The sequence below is a fragment of the Somniosus microcephalus genome, chromosome 8 (assembly GCF_052327205.1).
Source record: "Somniosus microcephalus isolate GS21.2 chromosome 8, FLI_Smic_1.0, whole genome shotgun sequence".
NCBI classification, from domain to species: domain Eukaryota; kingdom Metazoa; phylum Chordata; class Chondrichthyes; order Squaliformes; family Somniosidae; genus Somniosus; species Somniosus microcephalus.
The window spans coordinates 196,321,633-196,343,551 of NC_140994.1; the positions used below are offsets into that span (position 1 = coordinate 196,321,633).

Consider the following 21,919-nt stretch of genomic DNA (forward strand, 5'->3'; position numbering starts at 1 on the left):
AAGGTGATGACCTTACCATCGCTGTGCACAATGGGGTCGGCAGCTCCAGTGGTGACAGGACCAGTCATCCGGCCTCCAACAATCTGGTGGACTCTATCCTCCAGGTCCGTCAGTATCTGCAGCTGAGGAGGGCCTCCTCCGGTACGAATCTGTTCCCTCCGGTTCCTGGCCAGCTTGGCCTGCAGGAGATAGGACGGGAAGTGATGAAACATGCTGCCCTGAGTTGTCATCTCATGCCCCCCATGGTGGAACAGCCCTTACGGTATGCCCTGAGTGGTCATCTCATGCCCCCCATAGTGGAACAGCCCTTACAGTATGCCCTGAGTGGAATGTGTGTGTGTGTTCCCAGAAAGGGACATGGGTGCTGGCTGACAGATGGCCATTGGGGCATCGCGCACCCTCTGGCCATAAATTCAGGTGCAGATGGAGGGATGAAGAAGATTGCCAAAAAGCCACTCACCCTAACGACCCGAGTGAGATCGTTGAACTTCTTCCTGCATTGCACAGGAGTCCTGGCCACCACGCAGCTGGATTTGATTAGTTGCGAAACTTCCCTCCAAGCTCTGTGGTACTCGTCCTGATGAGGCCTCCTGCCATTGTCAGGGTACAGCACTGCTCGCCGGCGCTCCACTGCGCCAACCAAAGCATCCAATGCCCCACCAGTAAAGCGCTCCGCTCTCTGCCTCACCCTCTCCATCTGGTCAAAGTTTGTAATGCCACAGAATGAACAGCGCTGATTTTGAGGCCTACAGGGCGATGAGCGTGGCTGCTGATCCTAAATGACCCGCCCCTTTAAGAGCTGGCCGGCACCAGCATGTCTCGTGGTCATCGATTATTGACAGCACCTGCGCTGCGCCCGGCCGCCCAGATATTGAGTAGCGCCGCCAGGTTAGCGCCTTAGGAGTCCCGTGTAGCGCCTGATTTTACACCGCAATCACCTTTAGGGGCGATGCAACCCAATATCGCTCGAGGTGGCGATGAGTAGCGCCTGGCGATAGATTTTGCGCACCGCCAATTCTAGCGCCCCAAGCGGGGCTATACCCAATTTCACCCCCTGTATTTGTTCACTTTACGCCAGCCCCATCATTCATTTTTAATTTATTTGCTGATTACCAGTGAATTCCACTTAGATGCCTTGTTACTTCTTTAGCTCCTGCAAACGTTTGTATTGTAAGAGCTTCTTTATTTTGCTACTTTTTTGTAACTGCTATTCCTATTCTTCTGAAGTTTTGTAAATACTTCAATTATAGTTAACTGCCCCTGTGAATTATCAGATAACATACAACTATTTAGGTTTAATGCTATTCGGAGAAAAAAAATACCCTAAATATCTTTCAATAAAACATTTATGAAAAAGTTTCCATAAAAATGCTGACAAAAATATTAAAAACCATACAGTAAAGCTGGAAATTGAAGAAAAAAACTAAAAAGCCTTAAACCCTTTAAGAGCACTATTGCTCATGGGCTCAATCCTGGCCTAACCAGATGGATAACCATACTAGGTTTCATTTAACTACAGTAGAATATTTAAAGGAGGCTATTGTTCATTTTCGGCGAGTCATTTTAGATAAGTCTGGAAAAATTTTATTCAGTGGCGATCCTACTATAAGGATTTGGTCCCTCAGCTTCTGTTCCATTCCTCTATCACCTGTCTTAGGGACCAAAAATGATGCTTCTCACAGTTAAGCTGATAACTCCAAATATGATTTTAAAATCTGGTGGCTTGGTTTCCTGAAGTGTAACATTAAACCTGACATATGGACAGTTTCCAAATCATTTCCATGAGAGAGATGCAGCAAATCTTCCAGCAGGTGTTTTGGATCATATCATATCACCCTTTCAGTCATCTTGGATGCCCTGTAACCAATATGACACAGTGCCTGCTGAATGCAGTCTTCTCTGAATTGTTTTTGAGCTGCAGCAGGCCAGACAGATTTTACGCTTGCACCAAATAAGCTGGAAAGCCATATTGCCCTTGAAAGCTGAAATGAGCATCCTATACTGCGGCTACATTTCTGGGAGAAACCAGATTATCGTTCAACAAATGGGATGATGTGCACAGTTTGAGGCTCGTACATCAATCAGCAGCAATGAGCTGACAACAGGCCATTCTCCCGGAGGAGAGCCACAAAGCTCGTCACTCTCAGTTCCTGCCTTTTTAAGTTGTTAGCCCATTCTGAACATTCACATTGGAAAGCAGAGAAATAGAGAAAAAATACATAACCAGTTCTCACACACCTGCATTTCTCCTGGGCTGGTGTTGAAACAGAATTGCAAAATCTTGTTGAAGTTTTTGTCCCCAGTACTCCATGAGCCGTCAATCAAGGGTCTGCCTTTGCATCAAGCACACAGATGGTTAAAAAAAAAGATTAAATATCATCGTAAGGTATTTCCGCTCACATTACATACACATGTTTACATTGCGCACTGAAAGATTTCTACTGAAAGGTTGAAGAGATGAAAACAAAATGCTTGAAATGCGCAGTAGAAATCAATCCTGCAGGTCAGTGAACTTCCAAAAGATAAAGAAAAAAGAGAAAGACTTGTACTTAGAATAGCGCCTTTCACAACCCAGGACATCCCAAAGCGCTTTACAGCTAATGAAGTACTTTTGCAGTTTAGTCACTGTTGTAATGTAGGCAACGTGGCAGCCAATTTGCACACAGCAAGCTCCCACAAACAGCAATGTGATAATGACCAGATAATCTGTTTTTATGTTATGTTGATTGAGGGATAAATATTGGCCAGGACACCAGGGATAACTCCCCTGCTCTTCTTCAAAATAGTGCCATGGGATCTTTTACGTCCACCTGAGAGAGCAGGCTGTTTAACGTCTCATCCGAAAGATGGCACCTCCGACAGAGCAGCACTCCCTCAGCACTGCACTGGAGTATCAACCTAGATTTTTGTGCTCAAGTCTCAGGAGTGGGACTTGAACCCACAACCTCCTGACACAGAGGCGAGAGTGCTACCAACTTTTTAAATATATTTTATTGAACATTAAGCACGTTTACAACATCGTGATCATTACATTGTATGATACAAATCAATTCCACCGCTCTGCACAGCCATTACGCCACCACATTTTAACATCAAAACCTGAAGTTTAATTTGTCACCTGTAACATATATTAATCGATTGTACTTTAAAAATTGGTTGTAAAATACTGTCCTTAAATTCCTTACTGAATAAAACATCCACAGAGCCTTATAATGATCTTTTAGCTTATATTTAAAATACTCTTTTAGATTGATTCTTCTCCCCTTAAAAAACAGAGCATTCCTTCTTTGCACAATCACGAATCTAGCCAAACTGAACATTAAATTAATTGCCGCTCCGCTAGACTCTGGCAGACTGTCCTGCAATCCCCATCTCAAAATTGAGTCCCATGGGATTCCCATTCTCGCTCTTCGGTCCCCACCCAGCAAAAAAGCTTCACACAACTGTCGAACATAGTATCTAAAGTCATTTAACTGCGGGCATAACACCAGTAAATGGGACAGAGTCTCATCCCATGTCCCACACATTGGGCAAGTTGCCGCCTCCACTCGTCCAATCTTGCACAAGACCGTCATGGTAAAAATCCGGTTATGAGCCAATTTGAAATCCAGTTCAATCCATTCTGAGCATTTAAAATTCGCCCACACTCCCTTCCAAATCCTGTGAAGTCCAGCTGTGGGTATATACTCTGCCAAAACTCCTGACCAGCAGGTGTCTTGAATCTCCATTCTCTGAATACCTCATAGAAATCTCGAGTATTACAGTTGTCAAATTGGACCAACTCTCCCCCTTTCTCCAGTACAAAGCTTGGAAAAGCAGGACGCAGTTTACTTCCTTTGGAGATTTCTGCATTTATTTCTTCCATCCAATCCTGTGGCATTGCCCTCACAATCTTCTCATACATGATTCCTATTGCTTTTCCTTCTACCTCCTGATCCTCCTCCCACACCATGTCCCTCACTATCGCTTCCGGCAACCAACCTGGAATTACCTCGTATAATACATCTTTCACAGATATAATCCCAGCTTTTATAAAAGCTTGATTAAATAAAACCTCTCCTTTGATGTTGACCCACCTGTTCAAAAATAAGGGCTGTTCTAAAAATTCCTCAGCCCCCTTGGGCATAAACTGCACACTCTTTAAAAATTGGGCCCAAGTCTCTACAACCCCCTTATAAAACCTAGGGAGAAGTTTAATCGATTTCAAAAACATATTATTGTATTCCATATACAATATTCCCTGCGCTCCTATCCCACTTCGTTTTAAAAAATGCTCAAAACAACTCTTCCAAAAACTTGTATTTGACTTCTGAAGAAATCTCTTCACCCATTTGATTCTAAAGGATTTCTTCTTCAAATCAATATCTGGAAAATTGAGTCCTCCCTGATTTCTCCGTCCAATTATGGTATTGTATGCCACCAAGGCTGGTTTCACTTCCCATAAAAACCTCACACAAGCCTCTCGGATGGACTTTTCTGCCCACTCAGGAATATCCTCCACCATCAATAAGTACCATAGCTTAGATAGCAAGAGAGCAGACACCACTGTCGCTCTTCCTTGCACTTTCAACCACCTTCTTTCCCATCTTCCCAAAATCTTTTTAATTTTCATAACCTTCAGTTCCCAATTTAATCGATCCACTTCATCCCTGTCTTTCTTGCACCCCATATGCACCCCCAGAACTTCCAAAACCTCCACCACCTTAAAGGGACATTCCCCCAACCATTCCCCCCTACCCCTCCCTGCAACCAGGCATTGGGACTTACTATAATTCACTCTGGCTCCTGAAGCTCTGCAATATTCCTCCACTACCTCCATAGCTTTCCTCACTGACTCCCCATTTCTCAATGTTAAGGTTGTGTCATCTGCATATTGGTGTATCACTGACACCAGCCCAGAACTGGGGACCACAATCCCAACTACACCTTGTTTCTTTCGCATCTTGTAACCTAATGGTTCTGCTACCAATGTGTACAACAATGGGGACTGTAGTGTTCGCGCCTTAATAATACATGGACTGCAGGAGAACAATAATAACAGGTATTTACTAAACAGAGGGCAACTTAAGACTGACGTACAGAAGCCTGCTATGGCTTTATTTACGGGGTGGTCACTGCCGGTACTGCAGTATAGAATCAGTTCTTAAAAAGGTACACACACAATTCCTCCCCTTTTAGATAAACAGTACATAACATTCATTTGACAACTAAATAATAACTAATTACAATTACAATTTTCTCTGTACTATATACATCAACTGAAATAATCATTTATAAGTTCAGTCTTTGAGGAGGCTTCCTGATCCTGACTGGATAGCGCCTTTCTCGAGTATCCTGTTCTTGCGGCGGAGTTGATTCTGGTTCATTGTCATTGGTTGGTTCATCAGCTTCCAATACCACTGCTTCTGAGGTAGACGCAATCTGTACTTCGGGTTGATTACCAGGTACACCTGCTCATGGTATGGGTTTGGCTTGTTCCTGTGACTCTAGAATCTGGTCAGCATGGCATCTCACGATGCTCTCTCCAACGTCCACTGTGTACATTAGTGGTCCCTGCTATGTGCATATCGTTCCTGGCTGCCATTTTTCTGTTCGGTAGTCGCGGGCCAAGACTGGTTGCCCTCTCTTGAAGCTCCTGGTTGGTTTCTCATTTATGTGCTGGAATTGCTTATCCTCAACATCTCGTCTTATGTTTGGTTTGAGCAAATCCAGGTGACATCTTAGCCTTCGGTTGAAGAACATTATGGCTGGAGCTTGGTTGGTGACTGCATGTGTCGCATACCGGTAAGCAAACAAGAAATTATCCACCTTGTGTTGTAGTGGTATGTCGTCATTATGCATTGCCTTTATTGCCTTCTTAAAGGTCTGAACAAACCTCTCAGCCAATCTATTTGTGGCTGGATGATATGGGGCAGATGTGTAATGCTTCACCCCATTATTCCTCCGAAACCTCCGGAAATCCTCTGACACAAACTGTGGCCCATTGTCGGAGCAAATCTGCTCTGGCAAGCCATTCCTGGCGAAGATGGTCCGTAGGACTGCAATAGTTTTCTCCATGGTGGTGGAGGACATTTTGATGACCTCTGGCCATTTCGAATGGGCGTCCACAGCGATTAGGAACATTGAGTTCATAAATGGACCAGCAAAATCAATGTGTACCCGTTGCCATGGAGATGAGGGCCACTCCCATGGATGTAGCGGGGCCTGTGGTGGAGCGTTTTGGACCTTCTGGCATCCTGTGCATCTCTTGGTCATATCCTCGATTTCTTTATCGATTCCCGGCCACCACACAAACGCCCTGGCTAGGCTCTTCATTTTTACCTCTCCCAGATGACCCTCATGAAGCTCATTGAGCACTCTATCTCTCAACTTGGGTGGAATTACCACTCGGGATCCACACATCAAGGTCCCCCGGCACACTGACAGCTGTTCTCTCCTTGGCGAGAATGCTAGCAACAGTGTGTCGCCATGTGCTGGCCATCCCTTCACCGTCAAATCATAGACCCGAGAGAGTGTCGGGTCATTTCGGGTTTCTGTTGTATTTCCGCAGCTCCCCGTGCTGCTGCTTCGTAGGATACTGCCACGCTGAAAGCCTGTTCTAGCGTCAGGTCCTTTTCCGAAAGTAGTCGTTTCTGGGTTCCTTCACTCTGGAGCCCGCAGACAAACTTATCCCGTAAGGTGTCTGCCAGTCCTGCTCCGAACTGGCAGTGCTTCGATAACTTGCGTAGTTCCGTAAGATAGTCAGCATTGCTCTCATCTTTGTGCTGGTTTCTTTTATGGAACTTGAATCTTTCTGCTATCAGCAGCGGTGTAGGGTTTAGGTGTTCCTGTAAGGTATTAACAATCTCTTCAAAACTTTTCTCCATTGGTTTAGCTGGGGTAATTAAATTCCGCAATAGGCCGTATGTTCTCGCGCCCATCAAATTTAATAATACCGACGCCTTCTTTCCATCGGCCACCTCATTTGCCTTGCAGTACACTTCAATTCTTTCCACATACGTGGTCCAGTCTTCTACCTTGTTGTTGAAAGCAGTGATACTGCCACTTTTCGGCATCTTGGGTGATTTTAAAATGGCGCCTCCCGCGCTTTTCCTTCTTCCCCAATGGAATAAAATGGCGCCTCCCGCGCTTTTCCTCCTTCCCCTTGCTGCCACGCTGCTCCTAGCGTTCTGCAGGGTAATGGCGGCGACCCGCGGCTTCGGCGCCTCTCACTTTGCCTTCCCCTTGTTTTATTTTCGCTACGCTGCCCGGTTCTTGAGCACCGACCGTGCCCTGTGCGCTCCACCCTCTCTCTCTTTTCCTCCCGATGACGCTGCGTGGCCCCTTTGCAGAGCCGCTCAATCGAGCTCGAGCCCGCCGCAATCCGGAAGGGTCAGCGCACTACCTGCTACCAGCACGATTTGCTGGAACACCTTGACTGGGGAGCCAAGCCCAGCTCTCCACAGCCTCTCCTGCAACTCTCCGAACTCCAATGGATCCTTGGGCGGTTGCCCGCGGTCGACGCCTGTTGTTCTGACTTCAACCTCCAAAAGCTTCTTCTCAGGGAAAGATCCCCGTGAGGTGATGCAGTACTGCAGCTGAGTTCGAATCTGCTCGTCGCCACTGTAGTGTCCGCGCCTTAATAATACACGGACTGCAGGAGAACAATAAAACAGGTATTTACTAAACAAAGGGTACTCTTTTTGTTTGGACCCAAAAAAAAAACAATTAGACTGTAAATAAACAAAAGTTCAATTAAAACTTAACAAATCAAATTAAAATTGGGTTTTCCGGGTTGATAATGCACTCCAGTCCCCGCGGCGCCCACCGGTCGCGGAAATACTCAAGCGCGGCGGCGGACACCGCGTGCTCCAACTCCAGGGCCACCCGGGCGCGAACATGGCCGCGGAAGAGAGGCAGGCAATCCGGCTGGACGACCCCCTCGACCGCCCGCTGCCTGGACCAATTGATGGCTCTTTTACCAGGCCCAGGAGCAGGCCCACAAGGAGGTCCTCCAACCTGTCCGCTCCCCTCCGCACCGGGTGACCATAGATCAAGAGCGTGGGACTGAAGTGCAACCAAAAATCGAGGAGCAGCCCCTTCAAGTAGTGAAAGAGGGGCTGCAACCTCTCACACTCCATATAAACGTGAAACACGGACTCCTCCAGGCCGCAAAAAATGCAGGCGGCCTGGGAGTCCGTGAACCTACTTAAAACCTTATTGCACGGGACCGCTCCGTGCAACACCCTCCAGGCCAAGTCCCCGATGGAACAAGGGAGGACCCCCGCGTAGAGAGCCCTCCATTGGGGACCTCCGCCACCGCCAGTCGGCAAAACGCCACGCCAAGGCGTGTCCAGACGGTAGACGAAGATGGCAAAGTGGAGAGTGTGCAGGAGCAGCCCATACAGGAAACACCTCCGCGCGGAATGAAAAGGCACGGAGGGTATTTCCTCGAGGCGGCTCAAGTTGTGAGGCGCCGGTTCCCGAGGGGAGTTTCGGGGCCGGGCGCCAATGAGGAATTCCGTCCAAACGGGGGTAAGCTCGGACGGGATCGCCCCACGTGCTTGAGCCGCCTCGATACACCTAGTGGAGTCGGGGCCCAGTGCCGCTTTCACCGATTCGATGGCTTCGACCGCAAGCCGGACGTTGGCCCAGGACAGGCGCCGCGCCAGCTCCTCCGGCACCATCCAGCCCGCTCCGCCGCCATCGAGCAGCTCCCCGACTCTGGTCACCTTGCCAGGCACAGCCCTGCCCTCCGCCAGCCGCCCGAACCCCCGTTCGTGGAGGTGCGGATTCCTGAGCAGCGGCTCTCGAAGGAGAGCCGCCGCTCCTGACGGGGGAGAGCTCCGCCTGGAAGCGACGTAGTTCCAAACCCATAGTAGTTCCTGATAGAAGACAGGCAGCTCCCGCAGGCCGGCACGCCTGCCGCCAACTTTCGCGAACAGGAGCTGCGTGTCGTAATTGAGGCCGTGCAGCTGGCAGAAGAAAAACGTCACCAGCGCACACCATCTCGGAGGATTCTCGACGTACAGGTATCTCTGCAGCATCTGAAGACGGAAAGTCGCAGCCTGGGTGCGAAGGCACACCAGCGCCTGACCGCCCCCCTAAGCGGGAGACACAGAACCGCGGCAGAGACCCAGTGCTTCCTTTTGTCCCAGAAGAAGTCGATGAGCTTCTTCTGCATCTTGGCGACAAACGCAGGGGGAGGGATCAAAGTGACCAACCGGTACCACAACATGGCGGCCACCAGCTGGTTTATGACCAGCGCTCGACCCCTGTAGGACAACACTCGGAGCAGTCCTGTCCAGCGTCCTAGGCGAGCGGTGACTTTGGCCTCCAGCTCTTGCCAGTTCGCCGGCCAGGCGTCCTCGGCAGGGCTAAGGTAGACTCCCAAATAGAGGAGGTGCGTGGTGCTCCAGGCGAAAGGCCTGAACTCCTCCGGCAGGGAGTCCACCCGCCACTGACCCACCAGGAGTCCGGAACATTTCTCCCAGTTGATGTTGGCGGAGGATGCGTCCGAGTAAATCTGCTGGCATTCCCGCATCCTCCGCAAGTCAGCGGGATCCGTGACCGTGAGGAGCACGTTATCGGCGTAAGCCGAGAGGTCCACCTCCACGCCCGGCCCTTGCAGAGCCAGTCCCGTCAACCTCTTCCGCAAGAGGCGCAGGAAAGGCTCCACGCAAATGGCGTATAACTGACCGGACATGGGGCATCCCTGACGCACCCCCCTCCCGAAGCTAAGGGGCGCTGTCAAGGACCCGTTAACTTTAATCAGACACTCCGCGGCGGCGTACAGAAGTCGGATCCGGGTGACGAAATGCGTCCCGAACCCGAATGCGCGCAGAGTCCCGAAGAGATACTCGTGATCCACCCTGTCGAACGCCTTCTCCTGATCCAGGGAAAGGAAGGCGACCGACAGACCAGCCCTCTGGGAGTTGTGGACCAGGTCCCGGACCAGATGGATGTTATCGTGGATGGTCCGGCCCGGGACCGTGTAGGACTGGTCGGGGTGGATCATGTGGGCCAGCACGGTGCCAAGGCGAGCAGACATGGCCCTGGCAAAGATTTTATAGTCCGTGCTGAGGAGGGAGACCGGGCGCCAGTTCTTAAGGAGGCGGAGATCACCCTTCTTAGGCAGCAGGACAATGACCGCCCTGCGCCAAGAGAGGGGCATCTCCCCAGTCGCCAAACTTTCCCCCAGGACCCGTGCGTAGTCGCCCCCCAAGGCGTCCCAGAACGCCCTGTGGAACTCCACGGTCAGCCCGTCCAGCCCCGGGGACTTTCCCCTAGAGAGCTGGCGGAGGGCGCCGGTCAGCTCCGCCAGGCTTAGCAGAGCGTCCAATTTTTCGGCGTCCTCCCACAAAACTCTGCGCGCATCCTCGCTGGATGGATCCGGAGAGAACAGAGCCCCGTAATAGGCGCGGGTCTCCGCGCTGATTCCCTCCGGATCCGAGACGAGTGATCCATCGTCGGCCAGCAGCCCCAAGAGCTGCTTACGGACCCCCCGTCTTTTTTCCAGTGAGTAGAAGAAGGGGGAGCCGCAGTCCAGGTCCCGCAGGAGCTGGATCCGCGACCTTACATACGCACCTCGGGACCCGACGAGCTGCATGTCCTTCAGCGCACCCTTCTTCTCTTCGTACACCTTCCGCAGGGCCGGGTCCTCGACGACCTGACCGAGACGGGACTCCAAGTCGAGCACCTGCTTCTCCAACCGCCCGACCCGGGCCTCCCGCCTCTTGGTCGACCCCTTCGCGTACTCCTGACAGAAGAGACGGATGTGAGCCTTGCCCACGTCCCACCATAGCCTCAAGGAGGGGAAGCCCCCTTGCTTCCTTCTCCAGTCGGCCCAGAACCGATGAAACGAATCCCGGAACCGCGCGTCCTCCAGCAGCAGGTTGTTAAAATGCCAGTACGCGGACCCCCTCCGCGCGCGCAGCGGAGTGAGCTCCGCCCACACCAGGTGGTGGTCCGTGCACGGCACCGGCCGCATGGAAGCCGCCGGAACGCAGGAGACGTACGTCCGGGAAATGTAGAGGCGGTCGATTCTGGACCTTCCTCCCCCAGACCTCACGCTAGTGAAGGCGCTGGAGTCGGGGTGGAGATTTCGCCAGACGTCCACCAAGTCGAAGGACCCGACCAGGTCCCTCGACTTCTCCATCGCCACCGGGCTTCGCGGGGGACCCGAACGGTCCCTCGCCTCGAGGGTGCAGTTAAAATCCCCCCCCCGAGGATGACGTACTCGCCCGCATCGACGGAGCCCAAAAGAGCGGACACTTCTTCGAAGAAGCGCACTTGCTGCATACCGGTCTGAGGGGCGTACACGTTCACTAGATGGAGCGGCACGCCCCCCAGGCGAACAGTGACCTGGAGCAAGCGGCCCGGCACGTGCTCCTTGACCCCCAAGATCTCCGGCTGAAAATGCGGGGCCAGCAAGATAGCCACCCCGCTAGAATTGTTGGAGAGGTGACTCATGCTGACCCCTCCTTGCCACTCCAGGAGCCACGTGGCTTCGTCTCCCGGAACGGTGTGGGTTTCTCGCAGGAAACAGACCGCATACTTCCCGTCCTGAAGGACCGAGAAGTTGTTGAATCTGCGGTGCGCCTCCCTGCTGCCGTTGATGTTGAGGCTGGCTATGGTTATCTTCATGTCAGAAGCATAGTGCAACCTCTTCCTACACCTAACGGGGGGAGGGAGCGCAGCCGCTGGTCAGCCGCCACTTCCTCAGCAGCCCAGTGAGAAACGTTCTGAGCCGACGCAGCTCGAGCGGGTCCACGCCCTCGTCCGCGCCCATGATTTTAACGGCGGCGCGGACGGACACGATGAGCAGCGCCAGCTCCGACCACCTGTCGAGGGCCAGCCGGATCTTATTTTGCCGACCCCTGCACGTGGCCATAAAGTCCTGGAGTTCCCTTACGGGAATGAGGAGAGACTCGGCGAGGGGCACGAGGTCATCCAGCGCCTCGTGGACAGTGGATTCCAAATCGTCCTCCGTGCCCATCACCGAGTCCCCATCCTCCTCCAGGGGGTTGTCACCAGCGGCCGACCCGTCCGTCGCGCAGTGCGCAGTGAACGGCTCGGCCGCACCAGCCGGCCCGGCCTCCGCCCAGAATCGGCGGCAGAGGATTCCTCCCTGGGCTCCTCTAGGGGCGCCGGGCCAGAAGACGGCGGCGGTTCGGGGTCCTCAAACGCCAGAACGACCGGAGAAACCGGGGAGAGAACAATTCCCAGCTCCTCCAGTACGTCCGGCACCAGAGACGCAGCCAGGGGGCCACCCTCCTCCCCGCCACCAGCCTCCGACCCAGCGGATGGGGTGTTTTCAATTAAATCCTCCACTGGGACGAGCAGCCCCTGGGAGATGTCTGGGTTGCATTGGGCGAGCTCATTTTCCTCGAGCTCGCCCGACCCAGACCCCAGGCCGCCCGACCCGGCAAGGGGTAACGGCACCGATAAAATGTCAATAGCCGCGGGTTGTTCCGCGACCCCCACCATGGCAAGGGTCTCGTCCCCATCCCCGGGAGTCACGTGCCGGACAGACACAACTGCCTCAGCCTCCCGAGCGACAGGCGACCCCTGCCGATCGCTGGAGATGACGACAGCGGGGGGGGGGGGCGCAGTACCCGCGGCGGGCGACGACTCCCCCTGCTCGGAGGGACCTTCCTCCTCCCGGTCCTCCTCCTCTTCCAGGGGGTCGCGCCTTTTTAGCACCGAGGGAGCGAGGGAGACCTCCATGTCTGCAGAGGCCTCCTCCTCTGCTCCCTCCGGCGGAGCAGGTTTGTCGGGTTCCTCGGGCCCGAGCCCGGCCGCAGGTATTGGCGTTACTGCTGTGGCGGTTGCGGCCACAGGCTCGGGCACGAGGCCCCTCCCACTCGCGTCTGCCCCGATTAACTCCGCAAGGAGCGCGGGTGTAAGGGGCTCAAGGGGCAAGAGCTGGCCATCCACGGGGGGACCCGCTCTAAGGTATTTATTTTTCCGCCGCGCCTTCTTTCCGGCCGGATGCGCTCCCTCCCCCCCGCCGGAGGCCTTGGTGGCATCGGCCCCCGACGTCGACCGCGCATCAGACGTTCCCGACGCGCAGGCAGATCCGGGGGGAGGAGCGGCGGCGGCGCCAGCCTCGGCCGCACGAGATGATCCGGCGGCCTTGGAGGCGGGGCAGTTTTTCCGGAAGTGCCCCACCTCCTTGCAGGCGTGGCACCGCACACCGTCCGACGTCCAGAAGACGCGATAGGCGGTCCCCTCGTGGTGGACGACGAACGCCCCGTCGGTGTCCTCCTCCCGCGCCAGCTGGATAAACAGCTGGCGCCGGAAGGAGAAGACGTGGCGAAGGCTGGCTTCCCGGAAGCCGAGCGGGATGGGCGTAATCCCCGACCTCACCTCCCCAAGTTAGCATAAATGGGGGAGGAGGAGCTCACCAGGAACATAGGGCGGGACGTTCGAGATGACGATCCGCTGCGCGGTGGCCTCGAGAGGATCCACCGGCAGGAAGGTCCCGCCCACGGTGAGCCCCTTGGCGACGGCCAGGGACACTGCCCGCTCTGACCCCAGGAAGAACACAGCCTTCCCGTACATTTTTGAGGCCGCGACGATGGCTGAGGGGCCAACAACCCCAGCCATGGCTTTAACGCAGGCCTCAATGGTCATAGTGGGGTGAGTGTAGCTCTTCAGCCCGAGCTTTTTTGTCATAAGTTTAAAAGGTGACGGGGCAGCGGGAGCAGCTGTGGCTGTGGCTGCCACTCCCGCATAAGTCCTGGCTGGCCCCGCCACCGGCCAAGATGCAGTCGCCATTATGGGGTGTTTTTATAAGGGCTACACTCACCCCAAGTCACAGGCCTGAAGGTGTTAATGGCCTCAGGTATTTTTTGGTCCTCTATTGAGCAGAGGGAGCTGTTTAAAATGAAGACACACCTCTCCCCTTATTGATTGAAATTGGGAGAGGGGCCTTCTCCCCTCTGCTCAATAGGCAATTAATAAAAAGAGATGAAATTGAGGTGCCTCAGAGAAATAGGCAGAGGCAGAGAGAGACAAAGAGAGAGAGAGAGAGAGAGGGGGGGGTGGGAAGGAGGGAGGCCGCAAGGGCAGGGTTGCCACTCAGGATGGTGGGTGGGTGTTGGCAGGGGTGCACTCTCCGATGGGAATTTAAAGTCTTTAAAGGTGGTCTTCTGGCAGGGGGAGAAGATGTCTTCACCTGGGAAAGCTGGAGATGCCCCAGGCTCAGTCCCACACCAGGTCTTAATGATGTATTAATTGGGCTGTTCACCTAGGCAGCTCCAGCTATCCCAGGTCAGGCAATAGGAAGGGGTGCTTAATTAGTGGTGTGTGTGGCCTAGTGTTTTACAAGAGACACACACACACACACACCCCTTGATGATCCGGCCCTTTTTTCTTCTTTTCTCCCCCCACCTAAAATACAAAGTCTTTGGGAGAGTGCACCAAATAACACCCACCTGTAGATGATGTTGTTCTTCCCTCCTTCCAAACAGTTGGTGGTTGTTGGTTGTTTCTTTCTCTCCTCTCTCTCCCTCTCCTGAAGTGGAGGCCAATTTGGGGAGGCAGTAATGGAAAGGCCTCTCCCCTGGTTGGTGTTGTTGCTGGCCTCCCTTCTCCTTCTCCTCCTCTGTCCTCTCTCTCCAGGCACCTCAGTTGCTGTGATGATGGTGGAGGTGGAGGTGGTCTATCGATATCCTCCTCTTCCTGGTCAGGAGACCACCACTTTCCACTCTCCTGGTTTGGCTGCTCCTTCTCCTCCTGCTGACTGAGGCAGCTGCACAGCCAGAAATGCTGGACTGACGTACAGAAGCCTGCTATGGCTTTATATACAGGGGTGGTCACTGCCGGTACTGCAGTATAGAATCAGTTCTTCTCTTAAAGGTACATACACAACAGGGACAGGGGACAACCCTGTCTCACTGATCTCTGTATCGGAAAATACTTGGATAAAAAACCATTACATTTAACGCAGCTAAATATGTTTGAATAAAAAATCCTTATCCACTGAATGAAATTTTCCTTGAAACCAAATGCTTCCAAAACCTTCAATAAAAACTCTTGAGCGACCCTATCAAAGACTTTCTCTTGATCTATCTTTAATACATAAGCCTCCCTCCCACTCTCTTCCATGAGCTCTATCGCATCTCGGATTGAGACCACAGAGTCTGCGATGTCCCGGCCTATGACTCCATAGGACTGAGAGGGCCAAACTATCTCCGGTAACACCTCCTTCAAACGATTTGCCATAACCCTCGCCAAGATCTTATAATCCACATTTAATAATGTGATGGGCCTCCAATTCTTCAGATCCTGTCTATCCCCTTTATTATTTTTATAAGCTAAGCTTATGATACCTCTCCTCATAGATGGGGCCAGGCTTCCCTCAATTTTAATTTCCTTAAAAACTTCTAAGAGCAATGGACTTAAAATCTCGAAAAATTCTTTATAAAATTCTGCATTTAGTCCATCGGACCCTGGGCTGAGTCTCAGCTCCCTTATCCCCTCCGTCAACTGCTTTACAGACATCCGTAAACCTTTTGTTTATATTCTCTTCTCGATGCCGGTTAGCTGCCGCCCTCTTTTTCCCATAACGTACCGAAAAAACTTTTACCTCATATTTGAAATTGTTCCACCAAACTCTTCTTTCTTTCAAGAACAAAGGTTCTTTCCGAGCATTCTTTATTATATTTATAATCCCTTCTTTATAAGCAATTTCTTTCAGGTATTGATTGTTTAAAATCCACACCCCTGAACCGATCTTAACTCTGCTGTTCCTAATTCTAAGAACCAAAGCCGAGTGATCACTAAAAAATACTTTTTTATAATAAATCTCCATCACCTCCGAACTTAACCCTTCCTGCATTAACACAAAGTCTATTCGGCTCTGTTTTGAAACATCACATTCCCAGCCTCCTAGCTCATTTTCCTGAAGTTGAGGTCCTGGAGAACCCAGACATGGATGTTCCAAGATACTGGCCGAAGAGCCCCAAAGTCAAGTTAAAAATGTGCTCTTCAGCCATGGGGGCCTTCCTGGCTGTTGCTGTCCAGCAGCATCTGAAGCTTGAAGCTATATTTCCTTTTCCTACTCTGTCCCTGTCCAGTCCCAGTCCCTGCATGTGGTATTAGTCCCTAGAGGTCAAAGCTAGAGCTACTAGACTGTCTCTTGGTTGGCCTTAACGTTATATTGTATCTGCAGTATCTACAAAGTAAATTGGGGAATACTGCTGACATGTTATGGACAGTGATGTGTGGTCAAAAGAGTAGGATTTGAAGTGAATTTTATTTTTGTTATTTGTGGATCTTACACATGGAAAAAAACAGTTGGTTTGACTTAAAAAATTATTGATGGCCTGGTTGTTATTTAAACAATAAATGCATGGAGATAAATATATAAAAACTTCCAACCCACAATATTGGCTGTTGTGCGAAAGCTATTTGTCAGCAGCGCCAGACGACTTGGGTCCCGAGTTTCCTCCAGGCTTCTGCCAAACTCCTGTGAAACACTGGCAGGAGTCCGTGGAATCCTGAGCAGGGACCTGATGCGCCAGGTCCTCACTGTTTCTGGGATTTTCTGGTAGCTCTCATAAGGAGCGGAGCCTCCACCCACCCCATACAAGGCCAATTATGTCAGGGGGCGTCCCCAGGGGTGGGGACTCCCTGCATTGGCAATTCCCACTTCTGCTCAAGTCAGGATCCCGTGTAGGACTAGAGGCTGGAACGCCAAGTGAGATGGTCTCCAGATGGGCATAAGTTGGCCCCGCTGGGAGAATCCAGGTGAGGAGAGCAGTCTGAAGGTAAACAAAATATAATTTCGGAACATAAGAACAAGAGTAGGCCATTCAGCCCCTTGAGCCTATTCCGCCATTCAGTTAGATCACAGCTGATCTGTATCAACTCCACCTACTCGCCTTGGTTTTGTAGCCCTAGATACTCTTGTCCAACAAAAATCTATCAATTATTTTTCAAAAATCTGGATTGGCCCCCTCACATAGGGAGTTGAAGGTTGATGACTGGGGTCTCGAGGTGGGCCTGATGGCAGGTAGGTGGGGAATATTCTGGCCACATGGGGTAGGTGGACACCAGAGATCTGCCTGTAGTGGCATGGGTGCACACCAGCACCTGGAGGCTAAGAACCCTCCCGCTGACCCTACAAACTCTGCACTGAACGGTCAGAACTGAAGGACACCAGCAGGCACAATCCCAGCATAACCACCAGGATTGTGCCCGACAGATGGGGCTCGATTTTACCAGGCCCGAGGAGGCGGGTTTGGAGGTGTGTGAGTTGTCAAAATCACAGAAAATGGCGGCCGGGCCCGATCCCGCCTTCATCCCGCCTTCAAGCAACTTTCCCACATTCGTGTTTTCAGACCCCGTTTCCATCCCACCTCCAAGAGGCAGGATAGGCCCTTAACAACCACTTAATTGCCTCTATCATCCCATTTTGAGAGGCCTTTCTGATTTTTAGACATTTCCCCCATCCTACACGCCTCCTCTGGAACACGCCAGGTAATCCCTGGCGGCCTCACAAGTGGATTGCTTACTAACAGCTGCAGCTCCACCATTACAAAGGAGTTTTCAACAATGACCACTTGCAGGTGGCAGAACTTTGTTGTCTCAGGTCTGGGGGAGCTTTTAACAGTCATACTCATTGTTGTGGAAGTTTGGAGCCTGACACCCATCTCCAGTGTGACCTGCTGGGAAACCCCTCTCCCCACCTTGACTGAGTGCTTCCTCAACTGAGGCATTTACTAGAAGCATAACGAACATTTATTTCCTTTCCTCCTGGACATCAGATTCGGACGAAGACCAGCCGCGGCAGCAGCAGACCCATGAGCACCAACAGCAGTAGCAACAACAGGAATGCCAAGCTACTGCTCACCCATCTGAAGCTGCACAGGCGCGAAGGTGCCAGCATGCGACCACATTGCTGGCCGGGATGCAAGGGACACACTCATGTTGGCTAGATTTGCTTAGCCTGTACAATCAAACACTTTTGCCTCGCACCTTCTTACCAGACCATCGACAATGGACAAGAACCTGCGGATTCCTATTATTCTGACCACCATACTGACAATTGTAATTCGCCCTAAGCCCTCAATGTGGAAGTCCCAGTTGCGAAATGACACAGGCCACAACTTCAACAGTTTGCCATCAAATCTGTTTATGATACCATGACAAGAATGGCTGGTCAAAAAGAATACATCACAACGCCCAAGTAACTACCCTTGTGACTACTTGTGCTTTATCTTCCTCTTACGCCTGCTCCTACGTGGTGCTTCCCCTGTGGCTTCAGCAGATGTGGAGGCCCCTTGCTCACTTTCTTGCTGCTCCTGTCTCGACACCTTTGGCGGACATCCTCTGGGGTTGCGAACATGTGAGGGCTCGGCATCAGTCTGCTGCACCTATGGCTGTGCAGAGGCTGAGACCCCCATCTCAGTTGGGTGAGGACTCTGGTGGGGCTCTGATCGAGGGCTTTGCAGTGGCATGGTCGTGTGAGCGCTTGGAGAGGAGCCCACACTTGTTGTCTGCCACCAACATCCCTCTCATGGTCAGCCCCAGTTCAGAGCTTGTAAGTGGCTTGAGAGCACCTTGCTGCACTGCAGGGGGGCCATGAGGACCTGTTTCTGCACTGGAAGTCCTACTCCAGAGGATTTCCATGAAGGTCTGGTTTGTATGCTCAATAGCTGACCATCGCTCCTCAAGAGATGTCATTCTATTCTGAACAATAACCATGTTTTCAAGACCCTGGTGACTAAGCTCCTCCATGGCCGTAGCCATCCTCTCCTCTACGGTAGCCAGCCTTACCACGGAGGTAGCCATCCTTTCCGTGGTGATGTGTTCATGCGCCAATGCCTCCACAAAGGCTCTGCTCATGTTAGCGATGGACTCCTCCATTCGCTCCACACTCGCAGCGACCCTGGAGACAAAACCTGCCAGAGACTCTTGTTCCTGGAGTTCCAGCACCGCTCTCCTGGATGGACCTGGAGGCACAGGGTCCACATGCAGCTCAGCCGAGCTGGGAGAGTCCTGCGCCCTCCGACGAGGACTCTCCACTGCTGTCCCTGTCTCCACCATCTGCTGATGCTCACTTGTGAGCTGTGATACGCCAGGTGACAACATTACTCTATCTCGCGAAGGTCCCACCGATGTGTGAGTGTCTGCGCTGGTGCTGGGTGCGCTGAATTCTGCTGACGCTGCGCCCTCAGAGGTTGCAGCTTCTTTTGAGGAGTCTGGAGGCTCAGGCTGTACCTCCTGGACAGTGGGAATGGGGGCTTTCGATGGTCCTGTGGGGGAGTAAAGGAGTTAAAGATGTGAGGCCAAGGTTACATACACATTGAATTGTGCAGATGATCATAAGTCAATCTGTTAGAGCATCAAAATCATTATCAGTGACTCATGCAATGTCAATGAGAGAGATGCCAAACTATTCTGCCATCAGCTTGCTGTGATGTGCCTGTCTGTCCATCCCCCACTTGGGAATCGTCCTTGATCCCAGTGATTTCCAGGGCTGCTTCCTCCCAGGCGGTGAACTGGGCTACTGAGGGTGGCCCTCCTCCTGTCATGGCTCTTTCCCTCTTATTGTGGGCTTTGTTTTCCTGCAATGAGGGAGACAAGTGGCATTTGAGTGAGAATGAAGGAATGAGTGTAGAGAATCCATAGCATAGATGCTTAGAAGGAGACAAAGGACCCTCCCTGTGTGTTGTAAGTTGTTGTTGCATCACAGTGATGGGGAGTGCGAGGGCTGCGTGGTCGAATAGTTAAGTGAATGTGACCATAGAGAGGGAATGGGTAAGGGTGCAGGGATGTAAGTGTCAAGTGGGATGTTAAGGAAGAGGTTGGCAAAGCAGAGTGCTGGTGGGGAGAGGCAATGGGGATCAGATTGAGGGTGATGGGAAAGTCATACTCACTTTTCCTGTGCGGAGAAGGTCATGAAACCTCTTCCTGCATTGCAGCCAGGTTCTGCGGCTTATCGAGATGGAGTTGACTTCCTGGGCTACTTGCAGCCCACACAGCTTTAGTCTGCTGGGGTGGCTTTTTTCTCCCTGAGGAAGGGAAGAGCACCTCCTTATTGGATCTTGCTCCCTCCACCAGAGCTTGGAGGGAGGGCTCATCGAAGCATGGAGCACACTTTGGCCTAATTGTGGACATAGTCGATCAATGAAGTGCTTGCTATAATGGCCATAAAGTTTGCAGTCTCCAGAAGAAGCAAGGCTGCTTGCAGGCCTTAAATCCAGCAGCATTGATGACGTCATCGGAGGCGACTTTCTGGATGAAAAGACTCAATGGGCCAGGGGTTTCCACACGCTGGAAATCAATTGCCCAATTAGGGGAAAATCGCACTTTTTCCCCACTTCACTTCAGAGTCGGGGTCTTGACACGAATGCCACCTGACACGCCCCAGCCCGCCCACAATGGCAAAATCGAGCCCATAATGTTTAACTCAAGGGAACCTTAACATCTATCTGACTCATAAGAACATAAGAAGTAGGAGCAGGAGTAGGCCATACGGCCCCTCGGCAATAAAAAAGGTTTGTGTCTGCAATGTACGTCTGTCAGTTTTCTTCTAAATATTTGCCAGTTTTCTTCCTCATTGGTTAAGCATGTAGTCTTCCTGTTCCTAATTGGTTCTTTTCTACTTTTATTATTTCATTGACAATATTGCACAAAACTGTTCTTCTCAAACTCTTCATTTTTTCTCCAATGATATTGTTGCAAAAGAATTCTTCCCCATCGGGGTGAAGCAAAGAAAAGCTCCGCAAACGAATTAAAGGAAAAATAATGTCTGACATACAGCTGCCATGACAGTTCCTCACCCAGCCCACTTTATATACCTCTAAAAATTAAACTTAGCTCATAATAAATTAAAAAAATTAGCAAATCATAAGAAAATCACAAACTTGCCAAATCGCCGTCTCTAAACCATCTCCTAGTTGCTCCAAGAACTTCCTCACTCTGAACCCAACACAACCTACTGGGTTTTAGAAACAATCCCAAATTCAAATATACGTTTCACTCTTGCTAGTTATGTGGCTAATAACCACTGTTTTGAGGCTACACATAAAGAATCCCCACTTAAACAATCTATGTGCTTACGCAATACATCTCAATCTGATTTTATATCTGCCTCTGAGCCCAGCCCCAGGCACACCAGACTTTGCTACTGTTACCAGCCTCAGCCACGACAGAAGTTAGTGAGGGGAGCACTAATACTAATGAGCAGTAACCCCCAAAAACCTGCTAGCAGAAACAGCTGAAAAATAATTTGACAGCGCTGCGAGCTCCAGCGACAGGAGGTCATGTGCCTGGCCCTTCCTTATCTCAGCAGTGGTCCTTTTCCACCTTAAGAATCCAGAATACTGCTCAGGATGAGTTATTCGTTGCTACAAAGCAGTATTGTGAAGCCCTGAGGCAGATTCTGATATGGGGGAGAGGGAGAATGCTGATGGAAGCCGTGGGTTATTTGTAGCATCAAGCAGAAAACCGAGACAACTGAGAAAAAGCAGCACATGATCTGTGACTGCCACGATCAAGGTGAAGCTGTTGGATATCTGCTACGATGTACTGTTGGTCAGGAGAGGGATGGAACTGAGTGCAGAAAATGCAGGGAGATTCTGTTAAATGTGTGTATTTATAATGGAGATTTTAATTTTAGATTTGTTTTACATTGTTAATGACTCATCGGTTTAAGATTACATTAAATAAAGAGCAGGGGTTTGGTGGGAGCTATTTGAACCATTTTACAACTACTTACCTTATCTGTAAACATGTCAAGGTGAGTGATGGCTCGACTCACTGTCTGTACTTGATGCATAGCAGCTGCTGACATCCCCCCACCTGACCAGATACGTTTTCTTTTCTCATGGCCCAACCTTTTAGTCAGGCTTCCAGCTCCTGGCTTCCCTCCAGTCCCCCCCGCCCCCACCCCACCACTACCCACTGGGTGGCCTCAGTGCAA

General features: G+C 51.4%; 1 protein-coding gene and 1 long non-coding RNA gene across 4 annotated transcripts in view; one reads left to right on the forward strand and one right to left on the reverse strand.

Annotated features, from left to right (window-relative positions):
• The window catches only part of LOC147114009 (A disintegrin and metalloproteinase with thrombospondin motifs 2-like), a 413,260-nt gene that overhangs the window by 288,066 nt on the left and 103,275 nt on the right, over positions 1–21,919 (forward strand). The gene's annotated exons all lie outside the window — the stretch shown is intronic.
• The window catches only part of LOC147114010 (uncharacterized), a 134,997-nt gene continuing 115,244 nt past the window's right edge, over positions 2,167–21,919 (reverse strand). Inside the window, exon 6 of the long non-coding RNA XR_015079328.1 lies at positions 2,167–2,329. This is a non-coding gene — a long non-coding RNA (uncharacterized LOC147114010). The remainder of the gene's footprint in view (positions 2,330–21,919) is intronic.